The sequence below is a fragment of the Macrotis lagotis genome, chromosome 1 (assembly GCF_037893015.1).
Source record: "Macrotis lagotis isolate mMagLag1 chromosome 1, bilby.v1.9.chrom.fasta, whole genome shotgun sequence".
Classification (NCBI taxonomy): Eukaryota; Metazoa; Chordata; class Mammalia; order Peramelemorphia; family Peramelidae; genus Macrotis; species Macrotis lagotis.
In genome coordinates this window covers 156,423,066-156,451,053 of record NC_133658.1, presented here as the reverse complement: position 1 = coordinate 156,451,053, position 27,988 = coordinate 156,423,066, and the positions used below count along the sequence as shown (strand labels likewise).

Sequence of the window (27,988 nt, the reverse complement as noted above, 5' to 3'; positions counted from 1 at the left end):
TATTTTTTATGCCTTTGGGTGCATAAATATTGAGGAACCACAAACAAGATTTTACAAGATTGATCACTTTAAAAAAGTAGAGAACATGAAATGAGATATTCTACAAGGCAAAAGATAAAGGTCAACATTCAAGAATAATTTACTTGGAACATGGAGAGGATGAGAACAGGGATCTATGCTGTGGCGGTGGGCGGTAAGATTGAAGATAAATTCCAGAAGACTTGGATCTCAGCTAAAAGGACAGTATTTCAGTTTCTGAACTTTCAGCTGGTAGTCCTTTTGGAAACCATGATATTCTTCAGAGAGGTTTTTCTTTTGTCAAAAATGAACTTTTGCCTAGTCATCCTCTTGAATTATCAGAAAAAAATTTCCAGCTCAATCAAGATAAAATGAATTTTTCTACTCTGAGAAATATTCAAGGCCTATACTCTCCCCTGAAGTTACAGATGGAATTCAAGGCAGTGAAACAGGTCCAGTGTCTTCCATTTCTTCAGAACTCCAACCTCTCCCTGGATATTTTGAGGGGGAATGATGAGAGTATTGGATTTGAAGATATTCTTAATGATCCTTCGCAAAGTGAAATAATGGGAGAACCAAATATGATGGTGGAAACTTGGTTTGCTGTAAGAAATGTTGCTAATGAAAGTAGAGAAACATCATCCTGTTTATTAGTGTCATTTTATTATGATTTGATGTGTTTAACATTAAAAAGACTGTTATTTATATAACTGTTCTTATGGTTAATATGTACTATCAGTAATTTGAATTGTTTGGGTCCGTATTATAACCATATTATTTTGAGAAATTGAACATCGATCTGATAAAAAAAAGCAATCTTAGTTCTTAAATGTGAAGAAAAAATTCTTGTATGTTTGAGAGGCATCATAAGGTTCTTTCTGGCATAAAACAGGTGTTCTAATTCCTTTCAGTTTAGCAGTGCTGCCCACACTGATTTTAAAATAGTCTATGCCCTTAGAGTCTCTTAGCAGAGCCCAACACTACTCTCCTCTCATTACTTTTTTTTTTTTGTAGATTTTTCAAGGCAATGGGGTTAAGTGGCTTGCCCAAGGCCACACGGCTAGGTAATTATTAAGTGTCTGAGATCGAATTTGAACCCAGGTACTCGTGACTCCAAGGCCGGTGCTCTATTCACTGCACCACCTAGCTGCCCCCTCTCATTACATTTCTTCTTCTGGCTTTTCTTTCTGGGTTTTGTAGATCTGATTTCTGTTAAGAGGTTTGTTTCATATTGTTTATGAGGGAAGATCAGGAGATTTTAGCACTGTGCCTGTCTTCTCTCCACCATCTTGGCTGGGTCTCATTACATTTTTGTGTAACATAATTGCCAAATCCAGAGCTGACTGGAGCAGAATTGCAATTCCTATTTTAATTGATACTTAAGTTTAAAATTTTTAACCTAAAACATTTTCACTGATTTTTAGCATATTTACATAGGACTCTTTGGTTGCGGTCATTCTTATTTTCCCAATTTGCTAAAAGAGAGCTGCATTAAGGTTTTATTTTGCTCTAGTTATGGCAGTTACCCCTCCTAATCAGTAGAGGGAACTAACTGGTGAACATACTGTCAAAGGAAAATGAATGGGTTTCATTGAACCTGTAGCATGCCAATTGTGTAACAAATCTAGACTAGGTCTCCTCAGTTTGGTATTGAACCTCAAATTCAGGAGGAAACAGATTTTTATGCATTAAAAGAAAACAAGATACAAACCAGGGTACACATTAGGTAATTTCTACTTGAAGAAAAAATTAGGAACTTTTCAAGTTAGGAAGGGGAGGGCAGATCTAATTCCTTGAAATTAGAAAAAGAGGTGTCCTACTCACCCCCAAGTGTCAAAGGAACATTGGGAGTAGTTTCTGACTGGAAAAGGTCCAGTTTTCAGATAAGACATGGATTATTTGAGATGTAATTGTGAGAAAACACCTTGCATCAGTCTGGTTCTGACTGAGTTCCTGTGGTAACCTAGATCCTTAATGATTTCTAAGCACCAAGTAGAAGTGGTCCAGTTTCCCAATTACTCAGGGCTTAGCTTCAAACAATACAGTAAACTTTTTTCCACAATTCCCAACACGGAGTAAAGTTTTCTCACAGGATAGAAATTTGATTCAACTCATAATTGAATAGAAAAGAAACTGAACCAGATCCAGAATTGAGTCACAAAATAGAATGAGTGTGGTTCAATAAATTCCCACTTAATTTAGACAGGTCTGTGAGCTACCATCATTCATTTTATTGGTAGTATTTCCCTTCTGTCTATGTTTTGCTTTTGTAAGTTGCACCCAGATCCAATTGTTTTACAAACAAATAAATTGTTCTGTATCTTGAAAATCAGGAAAATCCACAATAAAGAATTCTAAATTATCTGTAAAAAATAAATAAAAAGAATAATTTACTTCCCCACTTTACAGAAGAAGAAACTCCAGGGTAGCCATAATGCAAACAACCCCCGAAGAGCTTGAGGACCATTGGGGAGAGAATAATGGAGAAGTGGAATAGGGAAGGTGTTGCTAGGTAAAATTTAACACAAAAAAACATAATTTTAAGTTTACATCACTCTTTGGAAGCCAAATTGAGTACTTCTAAGTTTACTTCCTTTCATGCAGTCAGGAATATAAATCACTTGGTTTCAAGTCTAGTTATTGTTCAGTGGTATTTCAGGACTATTAGTAGACCTAGTCTGTTCCAAGGTGAGTCATTTGTCTCCTGACATTTCTAAGTAAAAGGAAAATTCAGCTTGTACTTTGTCATAATACCAAGATTTCAGCAAGGAGTATCTTCCTGATCTGAGTTGTTTCTATGTAAAATTCAGAGTTGTTCCATTAGAAATGTAGGTAATTCCATTAGTCTTCAGTGCTGAATGATGTGTCATTTGGCATCAAAGTGGCAAGTCAAGAAGGCTGCCATGTACTCTGGAAGGCAGCATGCAACAATGGCATAGCTTCAAATACCAATCCAAACTAATGGTCTTAGTGTTGAGTAGCTTCTCAGCATTATTTAACTTCTCTCAGCTCTAGAGATTTGATTCTTAGTCTTACATTGTCAGAGGTTCAATTTTATTGACTTTTTTTTAGTGGTTTTTTTTTTTGCAAGGCAATGGGGTTAAGTGGCTTGCCCAAGGCCACATGGCTAGGTAATTATTAAATGTCTGAGGCTGGATTGGGAACTCAGGTACTCCTGACTCCAAGGCCAGTGTTCTATCCACTGCGCCACCTAGCCACCCCAATTTTATTGACTTTTTCTGGGGATTATCATCCACTGAGGAACTGTATCACATCAGAAAGGATTTGACTTTGTTAAATAGCAACTTACAAATTAATGTTAGGAAACATCTCTGGTTAAAGCAAGCACTCAAGATATCTTTTCAAGTATAAACCTAAAGTTAAACTAATGAAGGTCAATATGAGATGTGTTTGAAAAATATACACACATACATGTATGTATATAACAGTAATACTTTCATCCTCACCTTACCTGAAAACCAGGATCCTAAGTATACGGGTTGGGGGGGGGGGGAGATACTTTTTTTTGCTATTGGCTAGGATATCCACTGGTCATTGTCCTCTCAATTCTAAGTATTCACTCACCTCAGCTCCATTTGACCACTTAACAGTCAAATTAGCTTTTATAAAGGAATATTCACTTCAAGAACAGACATACAGACATCCTCCCCCCTTTCCACCTCCCTTAGGTCAAGGCATAATTCTCCCTATACCACTTTACTGGGGAGATGAGGGAGTACGTTCATGTTTTAGGTCAGTTCCTATTTGCCATTAGTCCCACCAAGTTCTAAAGGCCTCTCCTATTGAATTTTGGCATCCTGACTTCTCACCCTGTGAGTCTGATTGCTATATTTGGCTTGGAATCCTGAGCTCCAAGGTCCCATAGTTCAAATTTCTGTATCAGAGACTCCATTCCCTGAATTCAGAACTGAAAAGGTCAAATGAAAAAGAACAAGGCTGAAAGCCCTTTTTTTTTTTCCTGAGTCAGAGAGCTTAAGGATTGGGAAAGAAAACTCTTCACTGTGTGGAGATGATAGCAAAGAACTGCCAGCATGGCAGGCCCTCATCAAAGAAAGCACTGGCTCTCTGAGCAAAACAAAATTTAACAGCTCAATGTGAAATGTGAAATACACTAAGTTAGAGGTATATTCACCCCAAATGTTCATATAGACTATTTGTGCCTGACCTATGGTAGAGTCTTCTGAGCTTGTATTGGTCTGATCAGCCACAGTTGGACACAATGTTCTCTGACTTCAACAAAGTGATGTCATTTTAGTACTCTTCAAGAATGAAGGGTAACAACCAACCAACCAACTAACCCTTTTTGATCCTTCAACCTTGAATGCCACTGGAAATAGAGAGTTTAGATAATAGGATGATGGTACTTCAACCAGGTCGATTTAAAGATGTAGGGAACAGGAAAGGGAGTACACATTTATAGCACATTTGCTGTGCCAGGAACTCTGCTACACTCAGATGATTCTGACTGTTTAGTCAGAAAGAAACCTACCCATGTGGTAAGCCAATGCAGACTGTCCATGCACATCCTCTCCAATACTCCTGTCTCCTATCTGAGCACCCCTGTCTGAAGTGATATCTGGATATGTGTCAAACCCCTGTTTCACGAACACACAAATACATACATACATACATATATATATATATATGTATAAACAATATGTCTTAGTACAATTTCAAGCTTCAATAATTTAAAATAGTGCTTGAAGACAGCTGGGGAAGAGTCTAGAGGCTAGGAAGGATGCTACTGGGTAAACTCATAATACAAGGACTTTGGGATGTTTTATATATAATATATATCAATAAATTATATATTATGAATTATTTATAGATGTGCTATTGATGTATTGAATGAACATACTACCATTGAATATGGTAGTAATAACTGACCATATATACAGTGCTTTAACATTTGCCATGAGCATTATACATGATCTGATTTAATCCTCACAACAAACCTGTGAGATAAGGTTCTCAGATATACATTTTAAAGATAAGGAAACTGAGGCAGAGAGTATTAAGGTGGCTTTTTTTTAGGTTTTTGTAAGGCAAATGGGGTTAAGTGGCTTGCCCAAGGCCACACAGCTAGGTAATTATTAAGTGTCTGAGGCCAGATTTGAACTCAGGTACTCCTGACTCCAGGGCCAGTGCTCTATCCACTGCACTACCTAGCTGCCCCATAAAGTGACTTTTCCATAGTGACAGAGCTTGTAAATATCAGATCAGGATTTGAATCCACATCTTCTTATCACTAAGCTCAGCTCAATTCCATATACCATGATTCCTTTCCCTAAAAAAGTTGTCTTCCTTTTGTGGACATTGGGGCCTGTTGAATTCAATCTTTTTAGGTTCCATTCTGGAAAACATTGATATTCATTTCTATCACCACCTATCTTTCTGATTTTCTTAGGAGACTCTGGACTGTTGGGAATTTTCTCTTTTTTTTGGCGGGCTAATGTAGTGGAAAGAGAATTGAATTTAGAATGAAAAGTTCGTATCTGAGGAGTCATGAACAAGTCACTTCCTCTCTTTAAGCCTCATTTTCCCTCTTTGTAAAATGAGGAGATTGGCTCTAGCCATAGGATCATAGATAGCTCTATAGACATCAAGTCCCACCCCATTTCTTTTACAGGGGAGAACACTGAAGATGCTGCAAATTAAATGACTTGTCAATGGTTACCAAAGTTCTTAGTGGTAGAGACAGAATTTGAACTCAAGTCCTCTGATGCTAAAGTTGGTTGCCTTTCCATAGTACCATGCATTTCCCTTCTATCTCTTAAGACTAATGTAACAACAACAACAATAATAACTAACATTTATATAGTTACTGCTAATGTCAGGGACTACCCTAAGCACTTTTTAAATATTATGTTACTTAATTCTCACAATAATTCTGGGAAGGAGGAACCATATTATCCCCATTTTATACATAAGAAAACTGAGGCAAACAGAGGTTGTGATTTGCCCAGAGTCTTATACTTATAAGCTTATAAGCATCTGTGATTGTGTTTGAACTCAGGTCTTTTTTTTTCTGGAGGTAATCCAGGTTAAGTGACTTATCCAAAGTCATACAACTAATAAGTATCTGAGTTTAGATTTGAACTCAAGTCCTCTTCACTCCAGGGTTGGTGCTGAACTGAGGTCTTCTTGATTTTAGGTCTGGCACTCTCTCACTGCACTTATTTTTATGTGTATACAAATGCACAGATGTATAATCTTTTCTTGTGTTGACTTAGATCTATATTCTAAACTGCATTCTGAGACCTAGTGCCCCCTACAGGTTGAGGAGAAGGATGTAGCCATGTGGAAGTTAGGTTCCCAGCTTGAGGAACTGGGGAAACAGACTACCTTCTTAAATAATAGTATCAGGTATATATCTCAAGAATGAGACTATATCACACCCAGAGACCATGGGATGGAGCCTGTCACTTCCATTCTACCATGATTAATAGGACACTTACTAAGAACAAGGCAAAGAGTCTTCATTTCAATTCCGTTTCCGTCACTTAGAAGTTCCTAGCTTACAAAGGAGTAGCTATTACCTACAGTATGTGATAGAAGGACTCTTAAAGTCTCAAATATTTTTTCTCTCTGAATCTGAAAGTCTTCACTTTACTTGGGGTTAGGAGATGGGGTTGGATTAGAGCACATTCCCTGACATCAATATCAACCCCAACCCCCCCCCCATTGGAGTTATAGAAGGAATAGGAGAGATTATCTGGCATAACAGTGTTTAGAACTGAAAAGGATCTTAGCTTCGAGATTTATTCTTTTTGAGAATAAAGAAATTAAGACCCAGAGAAGGAGAGAGAGACTTGTCAAGGACACAAAATTTGTAAATATTTTAATAAGCATTTAAAATATTTTTACAGGGTGGTGGAGCCAAGATGGCGACAGGGAAGAGCCTCTCCTAGGTGCTGTCTCCATAATATTTCAAAAATCATAAAATTATGACTCTAACTAAATTTTTGAGAGACAGGACCCACAGAGGGATCCAGTGAGGTAGTTTTCCAGACCAAGGTAACCTGTAAAATAGTGGAAAGGTTCTGCTCCACAGGGTTGGGGGGGGGGTGGCCCACCAGAGTGAAGGAACTTCAGCCTCCTGGAGGCAGCTCCAGGGCACCTGGGAACCACAGCTCATGGCAGAGGGGGCAGTTTCCTAACCTACACCCCGGGGAGCACTGGGCACAACGTGTAAGATGGGGGGGGCTCTGCCAGAGTGAGCAAGTGAAGCCTAGCCCTCAGGGCACTCAGCAAGCAGCAGCAGCCCAGATCCAGGAAACAGAAGCAGGCAGAGCCGGTAAGCAGGAGCCCCCAGGCAACTGAGCTTTGAGTGCTCAGCCTACCAAAGGCAGGGGAGTGGAGAGAAACTTCCAAGGCCTGTCTTCTGTACCTGGAACAGGACTCTAGGTTGGTTTCTGACCACATTCAAATCCTGATCACAGTCTAGGCCCCCCACAGAATAGCAGGGCACTCCCCCACCTCAGTCCCACGGCAGAGGGGTGTGCTTGTTATCATTCACAGACCAGGAGGGAAGACAGAGCTTCACACACTGAGATCCTTGTGGGGGGTGTCCCAATAATACTCAAATGCTCAGGAAGCACCCCAAAACCAGGCACAGGCTGGAGAAATGAGTAAACAGAGAGAAATAAAGGAACACCATTGAGAAATACATTGTCTATGATCCCAAGAAGGATCCCAAGAAGATAAGGAAGTACAAGCTTCTGTATCTAAAGATTGCAAGAAAAATGGAAATTGGGCCCAGACTATGACAGAGCTCAAAAAAGATTTTGAAAGTCAAGTAAGGGAGATAGAAGAAAAATTGGGAAAAGAAATGAGAAAGATGCAGGAAAACGTGAAAAAGAAGTCAGCAGCTTAGTCAAGGAGACCCAAATTAATGCTGAAGAAAATAACATGTTGAAAACCAGCATAAGTCAAATGGATAATACAGTTCAAAAAGTTATTGAGAAGAATGCTCCAAAAAGCAGAATTGGCCAGATGGAAAAGGAGGCAAGAAAGCTCTCTAAGGAAAACAAATCCTTCAGATCTAGAATGGAGCTAAAGAAAGCTGTTGACTATACAAGAAGTCATGATACAATACTTCAACACCAAAAGAATGAAAAATTAGAAGAAAATGTGAAACATCTCATTGAAAAAACAACTGATCTGGAAAACAGATTCAGGAAAGATAATTTAAAAATTATTGGGATATCTGAAAGTCATGATCAGGAAAAGAGCCTTGACCTCATTTTTAAAGAATTTCTACAGGAAAATTGCCCAGATATACTAGAAACAGAGGGCAAAATAGAAATTGAGAGAATCTACCGATCTCCCCTGGAAAGAGATCCAAAAAAAAAAAAAACCCAACCCCCAGGAATATTATAGTCAAGTCCCAGAACTCCCAAGTCAAAGAGAAAATATTACAAACAGCCAGAAGGATATAATTCAAATATTGTGGAGCTGCAGTGAGGATCACACAGGACTTAGCAGCAACTACATTAAGGGCTCATAGAGCTTGGAATATAATATTCCAGATGCCAAAATTGCTCAGAATACAACTGAGAATCAACTACCTAGCAAAACTGAACATCCTCTTCCAGGGGAAAAGATGGACTTTCAATGAACCAGGGGAATTTCAAATGTTCCTGTTGCAATGACTAGAGCTGAACAGAAAGTATGATCTTCAAATATAGGACTCGGGTGAAGCATAGAGAATGGAGAAGGGTAAAATATGAGAGACTTAATGATGATGAATTACATGTATTCCTGCAAAGAAAAATGATACTGATAATACTCAAAAAACTTCTCATTTAATAGAGCAGGTAGAAGGAGCTTTTATAGATGAAGCACAGGAGAGAGCTGAATTTAAAGTTACATTGTAAAAATGGAGTGAATGGCTAAAAGGGAAATGTAATGGGAGTAAGAGAAAGGAGAGGTGGAATAGGCTAAGATATTTCATATAATAAGATTTTTTTAATGCAATGATATGGAAGGGGGGAAGGTGAGGGGGGAATGAGGTAACCTTCACTCTCATCAGAGGTGGCTCAGAGAGGAAACAACATATATACCCAATGGGGTGTAGAAAAAGGAGAGAAGGGAGATGGAAGGGGGGAATATGAGTGATGGAGAAGAGGGTGTACTGTGGGGGAGAGAGGTCAGATATAACACATTTTCCTTTCTTACTTCTTGCAAGGGGCTGGGAGTGGATGGCCTGTCCAGGACCACAGGGTCAGGTGGCTGCTGGGTCTTAGGGGTGGTATGTGGGCTTGGGACCTCTTGGCTCCAGGTCTGGTGATCAGTCTGCTGTGCCACTCAGCTACCCTATAGCACACTTATGAAGAAGGACAGAGTGAAAGGAGAGAGAAAATATAGTATATGGTAGTGGGGAGGTATGGATGGAGGGAGTTGTGATCAGCAATGGCAATGGTGAAAAAATATGGAAGTAACTTTTGTGATGGACTTATCATGAAGAATGTGATCCACCTGTGACAGAGCCGATGATGTTGGAACACAGAGTGAAGCACATTTTTTTTAATTTTTATCTTTTTCTCTTTCCTTTACTTTATTGCTTAGGAGGGTCTATAATTTCTGGAAGGAGGGGTTATTATGCTTACTCCTAAACAAGAATATTTTAGTAATGTATAAAAAAATTATTTGTAAAATAGTTTTACAAATTATATTTGTAATAATTTATACTTATACTATAAATTTCATTTGTAATATACTTATGTTACAAATTATATTTGTAATAGATATTATACTTTCAGTATACATTATAGTTAAAATATACATATGTTACAAATTACATTTGCAATATATTATCCTTATGTTACAAGTTACATTTGTAATATATTATATTTATATTACAATTTGTAATATATTATACTTACGTTACATACTTGTATTATATTATACTTATTACAAATTGCCCTTGTAATATATTATGCTTATATTATAAATTATTCTTATAACATGTTATGGTTATGTTATAAATAATATTTTACAGATTTAAATGTTTATACAAGATTAATACATATTTTTATATTAAGGACCTTGTATTCAGCTTTGGGGAGTCAGAATGATTGGATCCAATGTCTTATCTATTATCCTCAAAGAAGGAAGAAGTAATATTTGAAGAGATAACTTCTAGGTCATTAATGGTGTGCCTCTAGGTAATGAACAAGAGAAAAGGAGGCCCCTCACTATGCTAGGGAGAAAGATGCCAAAACACACTACATTTTCAGTGAAAGGAGCCTGGTTCTGCAATGATATTTACTGCCTACTTTGGGTGACCTTACACTACTTTTCTCAGAAATTTAGTTTCTACAACTTCTGAAAGGAGGAAGTTCTAGATTAGATGTCTGTAGTCCCTTCCAGCTCTATCCAAATCTTATCTAAAAAGAAATTAATGAAAGTGTTAGATCAGCTAGGGAAAAAATAGTTTGAAAATTTCAACTGTCAGTTGAAAGTTTTGCAGACCCTCTATCAACTTCACCACTCTTGGTATATATTTTATCATGGACTCTTGTTAGATATTGGATAGGCAAGCAGTCTCCATGGGGACAGGAGACAGAGGACTCTAGTTACTATGTAACCTGAAAGGCCCGGTGTGCAGAGCAGTTAAGTAGCACAGAAAAAGAAACCTTAACAAATAGCTTAAAAATTTTTCTCCAGTTGATATATTGATTTGTGGCTTCCATGGAAAATAGACCTGACTGGATCCAGTGGGCTGTGCTTAGACTAAGCTCCCAAAGCAGCCCTTAATCTAGATGGTGAGAATTTTGAAAGGGCTGCATTTGTCTCAGTAATAGGGATTGATATGGGAGGAAGAGTGCTAAATTTGGATTCACATCACCCAGGTTCAAAATCTGCTCTTCCCCCCTCACCTTTGGTGACTCATTTACTGTATGACTTTGGGAAAATCTCCTCAGCAACCTGAGCCTTGGTTACTCTGTCTTTACAGTAGACATGTAAATATTTGCAATCTCTACATTATATAGTCTAGATGAAGATCAAATGAAATCATATCTATAAATTACTTAGTAACCATCAAGAACTATTTCCCCAAGCTCTGGGTTTATAGACTGGTTTTATTCTTGAGAGGCTGCCAAATTATAACTCTTTTATTCTGTGCCCCCACTGGGTATACTTTTCCCTGGGAAATCTCAGACTAGCTCATATGAGGTCTTCACATTTGTAAATAAAGAGGTCACTGGTAGCCGAATCAGCACTCAAGGTAACAATTTACATTAAGAACAGGAAAGCTCCTATTTTGCTTTGCAAAAATATAGAAAACACAAACAGTCGTAGACTATAATCAATTGATACAGTTGTTGCTCTCTGGTAAGACTCCTTCCCTCTACAGATCTCTACATTCCTCTAGACTCATAAAGCTTCCTTTCAGAATGGAAACAAACTTGGGGTTACTAAAATATAACCCCAGAATTGCAGTGAGTCCCACCCACTCTCCAAGGACCCCCAAAGTCTCCAACTTTATGGTAGTGGCACTGCCCTGAGAAAAGAAACATACTTATGGTTGACAGAGAGGCAAACTCTTTTCACTATTCTGTCCAAATAACTCATGGTAATAGTAGAAGAAAAAGTACAGTTTTCTTGCTTAATGGTTAGATGTATCAACTTCTTTCCCAAGGAGATCAATACTTACTCATAGTCCTCCTCTATCTGTTCTCAATCTTGGGGATTTCAACAATTATTAGATGTCTCCTGCTTAAAATGGCCTCTCACTTCACCAATTAGCTCAACTTCCATGGCCTCAGCTATAGCTCAGCCATCTTGGTCATGCCCTAGACCTCCCCACCACTTAGATTCTCCTCTTCTTTCATCTCTCCTGCCCTATTCCTCCTAAATCTAGTCTAGTTTAGATTTAGTCCCTCCATTCTTTCTGGAGCTCTCATACCTCGCCCTTCTCTGCTCTCACTTTCCACTTTTTAATGTTTGATTATGAATCAAATATGTCTTACTGCTGTCCATAATCTGACAGTTCTCACACTGGGGCCAACACCACCATCTCCTCTATTTTTTTCTACCTCCTATTGGAAGAAGATCATATATAGAAGATCAGAGAATCATAGAGAGGCAACATGACACAGTGGATAAGGTACAGTATTTATGAGGAAGTTCTGGGTTAAACGACAGTCAGAAATCAATTGCATTTTTCAACACTGACCTGACCAATTGACAAAAACATTATCCAGGCTGGAGTTTTTGACTTTGAAGTGAGTTGTCATTGAGAAGTTCTCTTACAATGGAGCAGGGAACATCTGACCCCTGGACATTTGGTCTGGCTCTGCAATGGCAACCCCAGGCTGGACTCGAAATTCAATAAATCTAGGAGCTTTTTAGGGGTGAAATGATTAAAAGTTTGACCAAATATAGCAAGTGAATGATCTTCTAAATATCTAAATGACCCTTGGCAGAAATAAATTCCCCACCCCTGATGTAGATGAAGAGAATTTTCAGGTATGAGCTAACAGTAATCCATGGACATATTCTTACCAGTGCCAAGTTCAATACTACTTGTCAGAGATTGGCAACAGCACTAGATAGTTTTGATTTCAGAAAAGGCTAATGTATTTAATGTATTTAAGATCTCATTATACTAGAGCTATGGCAAAACTAAAGGAGTGAAGTCTGTACACAAAACCCACAAAATTGGACTACAAACCAAATGACAATAGATTTGCAGACAGCAGGTCAGAAGTGTGTGTGAACCTTGCCTCATTAAACCAATTTTTGACTCAGTCTTCTATATATGACTGGAAGCAAAAACATATGACTCATGCAAGACAGAGAAATAATACAATGCAAGAATCAAGGCAGTAGTGCAAAAGATTCTAGCCCCTGGAAGGTGCTTTACTGTTGAGATCATCACAGAAGTTGGCATTTTTTTGGTGTAATGTATTATACTGTCACTGATCTCATATAAGGTACCAGAATGCAGTTGGTACTACATAATGAATATGAGAGCTTTATATGATGATTTTGGACACATGAGTTAAGGTAAAACCCCAGAACTAGCAAGAAGCAGATTTTATTGGCCCAAAATGGCTGCAGATGCTAACAAGTATAAAATTAATTCCAGTTGTGTGCAAAGAAAAGTACTACCAACTAGTGCTCTATGTTTAAAGAATAAAGAACCAAAAAAACCCCTTTGGAACGTATCTCCTTTGACTTTCTATTTCGCAAAGGTGATAGGAAACGCACAAGCCATGTTTTTTTGTAATTGATTATTTCACAAGTTATATGCTTGGACATTTCTTACCACTGGACAGAATCCTTTTGTAACTGCTTAAGTGTTGTGGGAGAAGTCTTATTTCTCATTGTGTAGATGAGTTCAGAGATTTTGCAAACACACTTTTTGAGAACACTGGATGGCATTGAGACAACTAGAACATACTTCATCTTCCTCAAAGAAATACACAGCCCAAAGATTTCAACAACACTGTTGAATAAGTTGGAGACACTAGAATCAGAAGAAAAATTTCAATGGTGTGAACATGTGGTATTCTAATAGGAATGATGTCATAGGTTTTACAGGCTACCTTCTGATATTTGGGTGAGGGCCATTGTGAATGGAGAGATGCCAGATGCTCACAAAACTAATGGAAATACCTCAGTAGACTAAGCAGCCTCTGACACCTAATATCTGTTTGATCTGGACAAGTCACTTAACACTCTTTGCCTCAGTTTCCTTATCTGTAAAATGAGCTGGAAAAGGAAATCTGTGCCAATTATCTTTGTCAAGAAAACCCCAAATGTGGTCATGAAGAGCTGAATATTACCGAAAAGCCTAAACAACAACAAACGCTATAGAATGGAATAGGCTATAGAAACAACTGAAAGGACAAATAAGTCACCAGGTCTTAGAATAGTTGAGCTTACTCAACTGGAGACCAAACTAACTTATTATACTATAGTAGGGAACTTTATAACACAGGGGAAACTGGAGAAATGATTATACATGTAGCCAAATGACATGTTAATATTTAACCTTGTGCCTTGAATTTAATTGCATATATTCATTGATGCATGTATTCATTACTTCCTATTTTGAGTATGCTTCTTTTTTGTTGTTTCTCAAGTTCACTCATGTACTGTAGTCAAGTTAACTGTTAGCTATGAATAGCTCTGATGCCTATTTATTCATGTATTCGTTGCTGCTTCTGTATGTTTTGGTATCTCATGGACCTATGTTATTGTGATATGACAAAATTATGATAACATAATGATAACATTATGAAAATATAATGATAACAATGATAACATTATGATGCTATTGCTTTGGTTTTGCAAGGGATTGAAAAATTCCTCACCTTAGGGAGTAGTGTAATGGGATGTTGGAAACTGATATCTGCTGGAAGACATATATTATCCAGTACTTTGTAATCTAGGTCAAAAGAAACCCAGACTCATCTGAGCCTGACAGCAGCTCCTATGTAGAAAGAGGTAGTTGCTAAGGCAAGTTACCACTTCAGCTACCTTTGATCCCTTTGATCTTCCAAAGCAGTTAAAGATCTCCAAACCCCAAAGATAAGCTGTTATGTTACAGAAATATAACTAACAATTTTGGCACCTGAGCAAACATCTTGAACTGCACACTGAAAACAAATTTAAAATTCACTGTGTAAAAGTAGCATAAATTCAGGTAAACAGAAGGGGGAGCTAGTTATTCTAGTGACTCCAAGCTTAGTGTTAATAATTTGAGTCATCTGGTGGCTTCTCATTCTAGCTAATTATTCTTGCTAATGAAGAACTAAGCTCAGATTTTCTGAGCTGCAAGTGGGAATACAGATACTACCACTATCTAAATAGAACAATGTATAGTTTTAAAAATTATTTCAAATTTCTAGACTCTAAAATTGGATGGCTTGCGGCAAAGCTCCTTTTGCCCTGATCATTGCTCTGTTTATAGATAAATAAACTGAAATTTAGGGAGGCAGACTTCCTCAGGGTTACATAGCTAGAAAGTAGCATACAGAAATTCAAACCAGGGCTTTTGGAATTCTACAGTGGAAAGAACACTAGACTTAGAACCAGATGAGCTGAATTTCATTCCTAGCTCTGATATTTACTGACCCTATAACTTTGGGCAAGTCACAGCCTCACTAAGGAAGTCTCAACTTTCCCCTTTGCCAAAGGTTAACACTTACTAAAATATCAGACATCCATTTGTATGATAAAGAAGGCATTTAGAGATATCTTCCTTGATATCTGAAATCCCACTGGAGAAGCAGCCTTCTGCAGTCTATAAGATGGAAGTGATCTTGATTACTGGAATATTTCTATTTTCTTCTAGGTCTCTGCTCAGTATTTGCTTGCCAATGCTCTATTTTGAAGTGTGAGGAGAATGAAGAGGCAGACTTTCAAGGCAAATCCAAGGAGAGTGTTAGGTTCCTGTCAACTGGCTTATCCTTCCTTACCCAGGAGAATGTTGTAGAGGCGAGAGACAAGGATGGGAAGTTCTCTGAAAAGTTCTCCATTTATTTACCAGAATACATGTACTTAAATATCCTCCCCAGTCCCTGGTTCACTCCCACTTCCATGGCACTCTCCATGCTAGAGGACACCAAGTGATAAAAGTTTATAGTACTCACACACACAACAGTCCCTTACAGGAAAGCTCTTGTGCAATGGAAATCTATGGCACTAAGCTCTGAACTAAGTATTAAAAGACCTCCTGGGTTTGAGTCTTGGCTCCTCCACTTCTTAGCTTTCTATGTGATCACAGGCAAGTCAGGGTACCATTTTGCTCCCTCTTCTGTAAAATGAAGTCCATTTCAACCAGCATTTATTGAGTACCTATTTTGAGCCAAGCACTCAGCTGCCAACCCAGTTAGCCTATTGTTTTTATCTTGCAATGGAAAAAGTTACATAAATTTAAAAACAAAAAGGAGCCTGCCCTCAATAAGCCTGTGTTCTACTGGAGTAGAACTGGAGGACACAGCATGTTCTCATGCAAGTTTCCTACTATCCCACAAGGGGTTATGAATGTCAAAGAGTTGTAAGAATCTCCTTTACCCTCCTTCATACCTTGTTATGGGGTTTTACATAATGTTTGTTCTTTTTCAAAGAAGACCACAACATCGGAGAGGTAATGCCATGACAAGCAGATGAATTGGATTTGATGGGGGTGGGGGAGTGCACTGTGCTAAATCACCAGCCTTACTTTCTCCTCCACAGCCATCTGGGTCTAGTGGCCAGATCTGAATCAGGCCAACTACAGATGGTCCTGAATGCAAGACAATCAAGGTGAAGTGACTTTCCCCAGGTCACACATCTAGTAAGAATTGTGTCTGAGGTTGGATTCGTACTCCTGTTCTCTTGACTCCAAGGTCAGTGCTCTATCCATTGTGCCACCTTGCTGCCTTGGGGTTTTACATAAGGTGTGGGTGATTGTATGTGTGTGTATATATTGAGGATAAAGTGTGCCTACTAATTCACAATAATAGTTAACATTTACTATTTACAAGCATTTTCTATGGGCCATTGTGCTAGGTTTCTTTACAAATATCTTATTTAATCCTCATAACAACTCTGGGAGTTAGGTGCTGTTATTACCACAATTTCAAAGTTGTAAAACTGAGGCAGGCAGAAATTCAATGACTTACATTTGATTACATAGCTTGTTAGTATCTGAAGTCACATTTGAACTTAGGTCTTCCTGATGCCCAGTCCAGCTCTCTATCCATTGCATCATTCATTTTTAGCTGCTTTATATAGTTAAGTACAGACTAGTTGTTTACACAACAGATACGAAGTAATTGCAGGAGGATATTGAGAGGGGTGAGAAGACAAGACACTAATATTTGGGAAAATCAGGAAGGTGTCATGTAGGATGTGACCCTTGAACAAAAACTTTGAAAGAAGTCAGGTATTCTGAGAGGCAGAGATGAGGTGGGAGAGTGTCCTAGGCATGGAATATTTCTGGGCAAAGGGTTGGGGGTAGAGAGTGGGGAATGGAATGTTACAAATTGGAAATAACAATTTGACTACTTTGACTAGAATTCAGAAGAGGTATGTGTAAGTCACATGAAATATAGACAAGAAAGACAGGTTGGAACCAGTATATAAACAGGCAGAGGAGGTTTCTATTTCCTTAGAGGCATTAGAAAACCTTTAGAGTGGAGGGGATGACAGGTCACACCTGTGCTTGAAGAATATCAGATTGGTAGGTATATGAAGAATGAATTGAGAAAGGAAGAGGATTGAGATAAGAGAGCTTAGGATGCTATTAAAGTTGTCCAGGCAAATGGTGAGGAGAGTCTGAACCACCCTCACCACCACCACCAACCACCCTCACCACCACCACCATCACCACCACCATCATCATCATCATCATCATCATCATCAATCTACTTGCTTCAGCAGGCTAGTATATAAAAATTAAATGAGGTGAAGAATATCTAAGTACTTTACAAATATCAGCTAGCACTACCTTGACTTCTGCATTTAATATAATGGAAAAATATAGTGTATTTGGAGTCAAAAGAACTGGATTCAAATTCTGACTGCAATTTAATACATGTATGATTTCAACCAAGTTATTTTATGTCCTTGGGTCTCAGATTCCTTATGTATAAAATGAAGGAAGTAGACTTGATTTCTTCCAAGTCCTTTCTGGCTAAGGGGAGTGTTAAGAGTCAGCTCATACCAGCTTGTGAGAGGCAATGGTTCAATTCTCACTTTGAGCATTTACACCTTGGAAATAGGCAAATACTACAAATCAGGGTGATTTATTGTTTTGTTAATTGTCGGGACTTAGGAAAAGGTGGGGAAAATCATTAATAATGCTGATTAAACTTTAAAATATAGCATGTTATGTTTCCCCCCCCGGAGTGTTGCTTGTTAAACATTTATCAACTTGTCCCTGTTTCCAGCTCTAAATCCCAAATTATATCCAACTCTATTACTCATCTTTTTCAGGTCACAAATTTGTCTCATTTGGCTAGGCTATATTAACATTGCAGTGTTAAGTCAATTGTTGACAATAGGTCCTGGTTAAGAAATTTGATACCCTCTCCTGGAAACTGAACTTTTTCAAGGTGGAATTTTCCTTTAAAAATTCCTTGTTTTCCAGATTGCCAGACTGTGGATTTGGAGGATGCTGAATCCTGCCCTTCTGGGTGGGAGCCAGGACCTGTAGAGATGGGGGGGAGGGTTAGTTTCTCAGGTAGATCATTAAAAACTCTGCGGAGTACAACGCACTCAATTAGACACAATGGAATGGGAGAGTTAAGGGTTATAATAGATATAAACCCCTGACTTTGGTGGACTTGTATCAAAAAATACTTCAGATATTCAGACCACCTTTAAGGTGTCCACCCCTCAACATATTAGCTATATTCTTCAGTAGCTATTGACAAAAAAAAGTCACTCCTTCTGGCCAGCCAACTAACTTTGACCTTCCCTGGATCTAACTGGGATGGTCCTCCAAAGGCAGACTATTATAGGACTAGACTTGAAGTTTTTCCAGCTTAACAAGACCTAATAGCTTGTGTTTTTCTATCAGAATATTTAAGAATCTGGGACAAATAAATTATCATAATAGTTTATGTCAAATGTACTAGAGCTTATATAAGATATGCTTGCCTATATAGGTGGTCTCAAGATAAAGATAGACATGAGCTGAAGTCTATTTAATCTTTGAGGAGAGGAGTATAGCATGGGCTAGGTGTAGAACACTATGAGAGAGGTGAGGAGGACTCCTCTGGAGTTGGACACATTTTTCCCCCCAGTATTCAAGAGGGTCACTAGACTAGAATTATTTATCTCTGCCCCCTAAATATTGCTTGTTTTAAAAAGAGGATTCCAAAGAAAAAGTTGACTCCCTGATCACTCTTAAGAGGAAAGGTCATGCTAAGTCTTAACGCCTTTCCACCAAATTCTAGTTACCCAAAAGATCATTACACATAGTCAATAACAAAAAAAAAAATCAATTTATGGCAAAGCAGATAGCATGCTAGATTTGGAGTCAAGACCTGAATTTGAACCCAATCTCAAGACACTAGCTGACCCTGGGCAAGTCATCTAACCCTGATTGCCTTTCACTTAAAAAGAATAAATAAAGTATATCTTCTGCAAACTACTGTGACCCTGTGAAATACTGAGTGTGGAAAGACAGTCATCCTCTAATTTTTAGCAATAGCTAGATACAGGGACTGCTTGGAACCCCTGAAAAAGGAAATGCATTAGTGGAATTCCAGATTGAATACCTTCTCTTCTGTGACTGTTATCTGCTTCCAACCCTGTGGAAAATAGTGGTCCTAATGAGTTATAAAGCAGAAGAAATCCTGGATTAGGTATCAAGAGATCTGGTTTCTTAACTGGTCACTTCCTTGATTTAGCTGTATGACCAAGAGCAAGCCAGATTATTCTCTCAGTCTCAGAATTTCCCTCTGTAAAAATAAGTGGTTTGCTACAGAATATTACCAGGACCTTATTTTGAGGGCTATCAGGGGATTTTGAAGTTGAAGCAAGAATTGATGCACAAATGCAAAGTAGTTTTGTAGTCAGGATAGCTTTGGAGAAAGGGAAAGAAGCAAGCAATTTTTTATTAAGCTCCTACTATGTATCAGCTCCTGTACTGAGTGCTTTACTGTTATTATTTCATTTAATCCTCATAACAACCCTGAAGAGGTGTTATCATGATAATTGAGTAAACTGAAGCAGACAAAAGTGAAATGACTTGCCCAGGGTCACATAATTAGCAAATGACCGAGGCCATATTTGAATTTGAGTTCTGATTCCTTCCCCACTATTTTATCCACTGCATCACATAGCTGCTGTTGGGGGTAAAAAATAAAGTCAACCTGTAGTTTAACCACTTAAACCACTTAATCCCATACAATGTTTCCCACCTGCCTGAACTTTGGTACAGTTCCAAGTTTGTATTGGTCTAATCAACCACAGTCCGGAGAGCTGTATCTTGACCCCAATATAGTGATATTATTTTGTTACTCTTTGAGAACAAAGGACAACAACCAAAGCAATTATGAGCAGTTCTTTCAACGGCTCTATTTTTTTTCCTAGTGTTCAAAGGAGATAATATTTGTTAAGTATCTGATATAGCAGGTACTTAAATGTTTATTTCCTTCTCTATTTCCCTATGTGATTACATTGACATTAATCTCTTAGTTGTAGATTAATTTTTCTTTTATCTGCATAAATACTATAAGTGCTGATAATTCATTTTCACTTTCTACTGTTCATATTTATATAAAGCCTGATGCTCTCTAACCTTAAAATCTGAGATTTCTAGGAAAGTGAAACCTAAACTCACTCCCTGCCCTTTCTCTCTTTCCAGTTCAGGGCCTTAACGAGCAAAATTAATTTAGTCACACAATTCATTTCTAAACCAGATGTTCTAGACCAGAACTCTCTGAGGCATGGGACAGTTGACCCTCTTTCTCCTTGTAACTTGGAGCTGAAAACGACCACTGAGGCTGCCTGGTTCAATTCTCTTGTTTTACAGATGAAGAGAAACCAAGTGATTCATCCAAAGCCATATAGCTAATCCAATGTATGGTCAAAATTTAAATCAAGGCCCTCTGACTTCAAACAGATAGGGCCAACCTTAGGGTGGGAGCCTGGTCTGCAGGATATAAAATTGTAAAGTTGAAATTTTCTATAATACTCTTTGATTTTTCCCATCATCCTTCATTCTCCCCAATTTCAGGTGTCTCTTCTATATCTGATTTTTTTTTTGTCACATTTAACTGTCACCTAACCCAAAGTGGCTAGAATACTGGAAGAAGACTTGAATTCTATGACTTCTATTGCTTGCTAGTTGTGTGACCCTAGTCAAGTCACTTAATCTCTATCGGCTTCACTTTCCTTAACTGTAAACTGGGAATAACAAAAGCATAGATCTCACAATCAAATTGTTGTGAGAATCAAATGAGATAATATTTGTAAAGGGCTTAGCACATTTGTCTGGCACATAATAGCATTAATAAATATTTGCTTCCTTCCTTCCAGTTTGTTTCTCTTGTGACCTTCCTCTACCTGATTCTCCTCTCTTAATTTCCCCTCTTCCCTTCCCCTGATTATTTCTTTGTTGATTTCTGCACTGAACTCTGTTTGTATATGAATATGTTTTCAACCTTCTTTCTGGTTCAGAAAAGAATAAAGTTTATGAGATACCCATTCCTCTCTCCTCTGCCTCCATTTTTGTTTATGCATTCTTTTTCTAGTTCATTCCCCTCATGTGACCTAGCAAATTCCTCCCTCTTTTTCCTTTCTCCTCTAGTGCATTCCTTTGTCCCTGCCTTTTTAAAAAAAATTCTTTTAAATCAAACAAAATAGCATTAAAAACTCCACCCAGGTCCTGAGTTTATCTTTCTTTGCCTCCTCTCAAAGGCAATGGAGCTCTAAAAGACAAATGTCTCTTTCCTGCTTTAGAATGTTAGCTTTATATCATTAGTTAGTCCCTTCAAATTGCTCAGTTTTTCTAGAAATATATTCTGTTCTATTTTATAAAGAAGTTTCTATAAAAACTATTTGATGATCAAAAGTAGAGATGTAGCTAAACAGAGCAGACCAGATAAGGGACAATTAGAAAAAATGAAACTCAAAAACCCCAGTATTCAATAAAACTAAAAACATAAATTACTTAGGAAAGCGCAATTATTTAATAAAAACTGCTGGGAAAACTGAAATACAGTCTGACAGAAATTGGACTTAAACCAACTTAAGCCATATTCACAAAAAATTCCAAACAGATATATGATCTTAATATTAACAATGAAACTATAAACAAATTAGAAGAGAAACAGATCATATACTTACAAAGCAATGGGTAGGAAATATATTCTTTACCAAATAAGAGATAGAGGCAAAAACTAAAAATAAAATAGATAATTTTGATTACGTAAAATTGATAAACTTCTACACAAACAAATCTGAAGCTCCTAGGATAAGAAGGGAAGCAGTTGAATGGAGGAAAAAAATCTTGTTTAAAATTTCTCAGATAAACTTTGGCCTCCAAGATATCTGGAGAAAACTAACATACACACATAAATACACACTCATAAACACATAAATACACACTCATACACACATAAATACACACTCATGCACACATGCACATGAACAAAAGCCATGCCCCAATAAATAAGACAACAAAAGACATCAATAAACAGTTCTCAAAAGAGATATTGGAAACTATTAAATGATGAAAGAAAGCTCCAAATCACTAATAAAATGAAAATGCCTGAAAACCAGTAAGTCAAAATATGAGAATGCTCAGTATAGCATGGTTTAGGGAAGACAGACATTATTGATGAAGTTGTGAATCAGTACAAGCATTTTGGAAAGCAATTTGAAATTATGCAGAGTGACTTAAATGTTTGTATCTGAACTAGAGACTTCATTACCAGACATGAATTCCCAAAGAAGTTATAAAAAAGAAAGTCCATATATACCACAAAATATTTATATCAGCACTTTTGGTGATAATTGGAAGAAAAAAAGATGCCCATCATTTAGGGAATGGCTAAACAAAATGCGATTCATGAATGTAAACAATGTGGGCTAGTAAATGCTTAACTGCCTTGCCAAGAAAAAAATATATACACTGTATACTTTTAAGATTAATTTGCATTATTAATATTTTCTCTATCACTCTCTTAAGCCTAATCCATTAGCAAGACAATAAATCAAGCCTTGACTGATAAAATTTGCCAGTTTCTGAGATACAAATATTCATACTGAACTTGTAACAATTAGTTCTTATGAGTCTGTTGGAACTAACTTCTATATACCCTTGACCATGATATTTTAATGTACCATAAGAAATGATCATTGTAATAAAACAGAAATGAGGGAAGATGGTTAGAAGCAAAACAAACTCTATCCTTGGAAAGTATTTTCAGAGGATAAAGCATCAAGTGGAGTTTAAAAGAAAGAAAGAAAAGAAAGTTGGGTAAAGGGAGAAGAAGAAGGGCAGAGGAGTAGAATCAGATTACTTCAAGTATATAGTAGTCGTACTAGACACACTTCTCATTACCCTCTTCTTTGTAAAAAAGGAGTGGGAAGCAAAGAGAAGAATATGTTTAAAGAATATGGATAAAAACACACAAGTAATCATCATAATAGTTGATATAGATGGAATGAACACTCATAAAACAAGAGAATTACAAAATTGATTAGAAAAAAGAATTCAATAAAATGTTGCTTATAACAAACACATTTGAAAAATAAATATTCATAAGTTATAATAAAGGAATGAAGCACAATCTATTATGCTGTTATACTTCAGTTCAGTTTTTTTTTTAATGTTTTTGCAAGGCAAATGGGATTAAGTGGCTTGCCCAAGGCCACACATTTAATTATTGTCTGAGGTCATATTTGAACTCAGGTTCTCCTGACTCCAGGACTGGTGCTCTATCCACTGTGCCACCTAGCCGCCCCAGCTCAGTTTTTAAAAGCAGAGTTAGAAATCATGATTATAGACAAAACAAAAACCCCAAAATTGAAAATACGTTAAATCTCATTGTACATGTATAATATAGGTCAGATTACTTGCTGTCATGAAGAGAGGGGAGGGAATGGAGGGAGGTAGAAAAATATGGAACACAAAAGCTTACAATAAGCTGAATGTTGAAAGCTATCTTTGCATGGAATTGAAAAAATGAAATAAAATAACTTTCATAAATGAAAAGATTTATTTCTTTGAGAGTTTACTTAAGACTTGTTCTGTTACTTTTTCTGACATTGGATTATTTAAATTATCCATATCTCATTCTGTTCATCTGGGCACTCTTTATATTTTTGTAAAAGTTGAAGTAACAAAAAAAGAGGAGTACCATTAAAAAGAAATATAGAATAAATAAAATACGTAAACATTCCTAGGAATTCTATGAATATAACTCCAAAATACTCCTTATGGAGGAAAAAATGTCTCACTTAAATAAGTGCAGAAATACTCATTGTTGAGGGGAAGCTAACTATTTAAATGGCAATAATACATAATTTAATTTCTTTATTTGGTACCATGCCAAAGTACCAAAAGATTGTTTTATAGATCTAGGAATAAAATGACAGAATTTATCTGCAGGAATAAATGTTGAGAAATTTCAAGGGAAACATGAAAATAAAATTGGTAAGGATTGAGATTCAGCAGAACTAAATCTCAGACTGATATACAAACCAGTAACAGTACTGGTTCAAAAATAGAGAAGTTAATCAGTGAAACATATAAGGAAGAAAACAAAGAAGCAAATGAACTTAATAACCACATGTTCAATAAAGCCAAAGATGTTAGCTACTGAGATAAGGACTCATTATGTATTTAAAAAAAACTTTTAGGAAAATTGGAAGAAATTAGTTTAGACAAACATCTCATACCACATACCAAGAAAACTCCAAATGAATGCATGACAGATGTGAAAGATTTAATCATTAACAAATTAGAGTAGTAAAGAGGAAATCATCTTCCAGTTCTATCAACAGAACAACAGTTTGTGACTAAACATGGAATATATAGTATCACAGAAAATAAAATGAAGAATTTTAATTTCATAAAATTGAAAAGTTTTATACAGACAAAAACAATATAGATAACATTAGCAGGAAAAGTTAACTGGGGGAAATCATTTTAGGAAATTTCTTCCATAAAAGTCCCATTTCCAAGATAATATATAATAAGAAGAACCATTCCACAGTTGATTTAAAGCTTATAAATAGGCAACTTTTGAAGGATGAAATCTAATCTATCAACAGTCTTGTGAAAAAAAATGCTAAATAGAAAATAGAAAAATGCAAATTAAAGCAACTCTAGGAATCCATCTAACACTCATCAGATTATCATAAAAGACAAAAAAGTAAAGTGTTAAATGTTGAGGGTGAGTGAGAAAACAGAAATATTAATACATTATTGGTGGAGCTATGAATTAGTCTGGACTTTTTGGAAAGTGATTTTTTTTTTAGATTTTTCAAGGCAATGGGGCTAAGTGACTTGCCCAAGGCCACATGGCTAGGTAATTAAGTGTCTGAGGTCAGATTTGAACCCAGGTACTTGTGACTCCAAGGCCGGTGCTCTATTCACTGCACCACCTAGCCACCCCTGGAAAGCAATTTTTAATCAAGCCCATAGTCACTAAACTGTATATATATTCTTTGACCTTGTAATGACACTATCAGATCTATGCTTCAAAGAGATCTTTTCTGGGAAAGGATTTATATGTACAAAAATATTATAACAGATTGGTGTGTGTATGTGTGGGGGGGTGGCAAAGAAGGAGAGAAGGGATTAAATATTTGCACTAAACACTTTTTACAAATAGTACCCCCATTTAATCCTTCAACACCCCTGCAAAATAGGTTCTATTATTGACCCATTTTGCAATGGAGGAAACTGTGGCAAACATAAGTTAAGTGACCAAAGTCACATAATTAGGTAAGTGTCTGCTGAGACCAAATTTGAACTTGGTTCTTTTTAATTCCAGGCTCATTGTTCTATCCACTGCACCACCAGTTGACACTTTTTGTGATGGCAAATAACTGGAGGCTGACCCTAAACTGGGGAATTTCTGTATGAATTATGATTTTTGAGTATAAAAGAATAATATTATGTTATTGAAAATGATGAAACTGATGATTTCAGAGAAAATTAGGAGGAATTAGTGTGAACTAATGCAGGGTGAAGTAAGCAACAGAACTAGAAGAACAATTTATATATCAATTCCACATTTTATTTTCAAAGTTATGCTACTTTTCTATTTTCTTCTGAACTTTTTTCTTGATTGCACATTTTTTAAAAATCCTCTAATGAAGACTGGTTGGTTTTGATAGATAATTAATTCACTTTTTCTCATTTTTCAATCTTTTGACTTTGTCCTGATATTTTTGTTGCCTTACTACATCACTAAATTCTGTTTGTTTCAATCTATTTTTCAATGTCAACAAATTGAATAAAATCATCCACCCTTAAATAAGCTACTCATTCTATTTGCGAGTGTTCTCATTTCATTTTTTTTAGTCTCTTGTTTCAGTTCTTAATTTCTTTCATTTCTTTCATTCTTATTTCTTCTTAGGATCATTGTCATCAATCCATTCTTTCTTCACAAGATTTTATCCATGAGTATTTAAGTTACTTCCTTTCAATTTTATCTTGGGATTCTTTTAAACTAAAATTTTTCCCATTATAATGGGGATATTTTTTCCTCTTCACATATCTATGGCTTCAGTTCTTGTTTTCAGACATTATGCAAAGGTTAGGTACTGCCCTTCCTATATTATTGTATTCTGGACTAGGCCCAGTCTGGTACAATGTTGAATTGGGAAGATGATATACCAGGGCTAGGACTTCCGTTACATGCTACAATCCTAGCCTGAGATCGGGAGCTGGACACCACTGTTATCAAGTCCTGTTCACTGTTACAGTCCTATAGCTTCTGTTTATCATTAGAGGTCTTCCCAGACTCCTGGTCTAACTACTGTCTCCTATCCAAAAGTCCAGAGCTTCAGCCTCAGGTTTTTGTTCCTTGGAACATCTTCATGGGAAATGGTGCTGGCTTCAGAACTCAAATCTCTGGCAAGCCAACCTTGGCTCCCATGTCCTGAGAAGCCTCAGCCTTCAGTACAGCCCTTAATTTAAGGTCTATCTCCTGGTATCAAACTATATGTTGTACTGTTGAAGAACTCAATGGTATTTTTCTTCAGGCCCACTTCCATGGAAGCTAGTATGGTGAGTTGCACTCAGAAATTACCAAATAGAATCTGCCTTTCTTTAATGGATACCCTGATTAATTAGTCCTTTTGGCTTAGGAGGTAATTAAGTTCAATGCTGCCCTCACCTCCATCCACATTCTCCTACTAGAAGCCAGGCAGAGAATATATCTATACATTCTCTCTATAAAACCCCAAGGTTCCAGTCTCTTTTACTGTAATTTGAGTCCAAGTTCATGAGTGTGAGATTTAAAAGTGAAAAAGAGCAACTAACACAACTCTTAAAAATCAAAAGTGTTTTCTTCAGCATAAACTGAGATAGAGAGCAGAGCTAATAACAAGACTTCTGGTTATGATGGCTCTGTAAAAAGTCCTAGGAAAACACAAATGAGACTTTTTTGAATATCTCTGTAGTGGTCCAAAGAGCCTCTAGCTCCCTTGGGGGCAAACCTCTTTACACTGAAAATTCTCTTCTGATTGTTCTGTAATGTATACTTTTATAATGGGAGTTTGATGTGCACCTGGAATGACAATTATCATGATGTACAAAAGAAGAGCCTTGAGAGACAGACTAGAGTATGTGCAACATTCTATAATTGGTTCTGGTTGATTAACACATATTGAAATGCAGACACTTTGAACCACTACTGATTCATTTGCTTCAGCTCCTATCTCTTTGCCTTAGCATTCATAGGGGAACTTGAAAGAGAACATTGTGAACTAGAAGATCAGAAGGCTTCCTGGTATTCCAGTGTTCCAGAGTTAAAATTCAAGTTTGCAGACTGCATGGCACTGATGCCCTAAGAAGCGGAGGTAATCTTTGGGAGGGGCTTCCTCTTTCCCAGACCTTTGGGTAGCATGATTGAAGGCAAGGAGGAGTTAACAGTCATCTAGGAATATGCCACCACAACCTACTTTATTGGTTTTTGGTAATAGATTGTTTTCCTTATCATATTCATCAGAATAAAGTCCTTTGTACTTGGGTGTGGAAAGTCACTGAGTCAAACTGAAAATTCAGTATTAAACAAGAGAGATAGCAACATTCCCAAGAAGGACAAGAGAAGCAGATCCAGTGTTAGCCAAAGTACCCAAAGAACCTCATTAAGGTTTACAAAAATATCTATTACTAAGCAGTCATGTAACAATGAGCATTATTGATAGCAAAATGATGAAAGTGACTTTCCATGCCAATGACTCTCTGACTCAGGTTGCAATTTTTCAGAGATACTCTAGCCCTATCCTGGGAGCTTGGAAAACTTTTGTC

The 27,988-nt window shown here is 37.0% G+C and overlaps 1 pseudogene; it reads left to right on the top strand.

Moving 5' to 3' along the window:
• The first annotated feature begins 61 nt into the window (after window positions 1-61).
• On the top strand, window positions 62-18,199 carry LOC141517624 (proteasome maturation protein pseudogene; annotated as a pseudogene).
• The last annotated feature ends 9,789 nt before the right edge of the window (window positions 18,200-27,988 follow it).